Source organism: Prosopis cineraria, unplaced genomic scaffold (assembly GCF_029017545.1).
Source record: "Prosopis cineraria cultivar Desert tree isolate PC_DT_omini unplaced genomic scaffold, ASM2901754v1 PC3, whole genome shotgun sequence".
NCBI classification, from domain to species: Eukaryota; Viridiplantae; Streptophyta; class Magnoliopsida; order Fabales; family Fabaceae; genus Prosopis; species Prosopis cineraria.
Window position 1 is genome coordinate 36,095,914 of NW_026555334.1, and position 2,295 is coordinate 36,098,208.

At 41.7% G+C, this 2,295-nt stretch overlaps 1 pseudogene; it reads right to left on the reverse strand.

Annotated features, from left to right (window-relative positions):
- Positions 1 to 417: 417 nt before the first annotated feature.
- On the reverse strand, positions 418 to 1,594 carry LOC129305273 (chalcone synthase-like; annotated as a pseudogene).
- Positions 1,595 to 2,295: the final 701 nt, after the last annotated feature.

Consider the following 2,295-nt stretch of genomic DNA (forward strand, 5'->3'; position numbering starts at 1 on the left):
TTTGGAGTACAGTATAGTAAACCTTGAGTTTAAAAATTAAAGCTGGTAAAGAAAGTTTAAATATTAAAGCTTTTTTGATAAAATAGTAATATAAAAATGAAAACTTATCACTCCTAAAATAAATGTTTTTAATTTTAAAAGAGAAGGTTGGATAAAAAAAGGGAGTTAAGAAAGGTGTCTCTGAGAAGATAAAATAATTTTAAAGACATGCACATATTACTTAATAATTTTACGTTGCAAAAAGAAACAAAGAAATATTCACCAACACTTGCCCCATGCATGTGTAACTCACACTCTTAAATTAGCTCTTAATTAAGTACCACACTTAGCTCGTAATTAATCATCTCTAACCACAGGAACACTATGCAACACCACCGTCTCCACTGTTATTCCTGGCCCAAACCCTAACAACGCTCCCTATTCAAATCCTTCTCCGGTGGTGGCCTTACCTTCCCTTAGCGACTTCTTCCTCATCTCGTCCAGTATGAACAGTATCGACGCATTGATTACGTTTCCGAACTTACTCAAAACGTGTCTCGTCATTTCTAGCTTCTCTTTTTCCAACCCTAGCTTCATCTCCACTTCATCCAGAATGGCCCGTCCGCCTGGGTGCACGATCCAAAAAATGGAGTTCCAGTTGTCCTTGATGTTGCCCATGGGCCTCAAAGCTTCCTCCAAGCTCTCCTTGATATTCTTCGAGATGATGCTCGGCACATCTTTCATCAAGTGGATCATGAGACTAGCCTCCTGAAGGTGTGGACCTACGGCTCCGTCAGAGTCCGGCAGGATGCTCCGTGGGAGGATCAGGGTTTGCACCCACGATAACCGCAGCCACATCGTCTCCAAACAGGGCTTGACCCACGAGAGATTCAAGGTGGGTATCACTGGGCCCTTGAAAAGTGACAACATTGATCTCAGAGCAAATAACGAGAGCACGCGCACCCTTATTATTCTCAGCCAAGTCCTTAGAAAGATGGAGGCCGGTGCCACCCGCGAAGCAGCCCTGCTGGTATATCATGAGACGCTTGACGGAGGGTCGGAGGCCGAGAAGCTTGGTGAGTTGGTAGTCGGCGCCTGGCATGTCAACGTTGGAGGAGGTACAGAAGACAAGGTGGGTGATCTTAGACTTGGGTTGTCCCCATTCTTGGATAGCCTTGACTGTAGCTTCTTTTCCGAGCTTAGGCACTCCACCGCCATTACATCTTGGCACACATCAAGCAAAGGTGCCTTGTAAGTGCACACGTTTGGATTCTTCTTCAAAAACTCTTTGGTCAGGTGCATGTAACGCTTCTTGATCATAGATTTTTCACTTGAACAAATGAAAACAGTGTGCGTGCGTGTGTGTGTGTAAATATATATATTCATGAAATCAAATGAAATGGTAGCTGGGAAGAGTAAAGTAAAATAAAGAAGTACAGATGCGCTTGAATTTTTGTTTGAGGTTGGTGAGGTGGTCACTGTTGGTGATGCGGAAGTAGAAGTTAGGGAAATCATCTTGGTTGACGCAGTTGCTAGGAGTGGCAATTCCCAGGGCTAATATGGTGGCCGGACTATGGCACCGGTGAGAGTAGTGGAGTTCGTCGACACCGACCATGTTTGTGATGAATTGAAGGTATCAGGTATGACGGAGATCATGTGTGCATGCATTCATACAAGTAAACCATGAGAATGTGGGGACTGGGAAGATATTAGCGAGTGCAAATGAGATGAGAATACGAAATACGTTACGTTTGGCCAGAAATGAATGAGCGAAGGACGGGGGTCCATTCCAGTTATAAATTTCTTTTTTTTTAATCTTTACTCTATCATTGCCTAGAGAAACAAAACAAAATCATTACACCGGCATAACCACCAATTAAAAAAAAAGGGAAGATTAAGACTTTCTTCTTGTGCCGACAGAAAGATTTAGTTTAAAAGGGAAAAATCTTTAGACAGACGTCAACTAATAATTTAGAGCTTAGCCTCGTTCACAAAAAGAACTAGTGGAGGATATATATGTATGTATGTATGGATGGATGGATGGATGGATGGATGGATGGATGGTTCCCAGCAGTTTGAGTAACTGTTATCAATAAGCTATATATCATGAGACTAGCAGCTGAAATGGCAACGTTGTTTTTGTGGTATAGGCTGCTTACGCAGTAGTACCTTCCTCTCCGTTTGCACTATAAGATATGTTTTCTGAAATATAATGTTCAAAAATATACTAGACATTTTGGATAATGTAATTATTAAAAATTTTCTAAAAATATGATGAGGTGCTAAGGCTGCGAACTTTAATACACACGACCTACA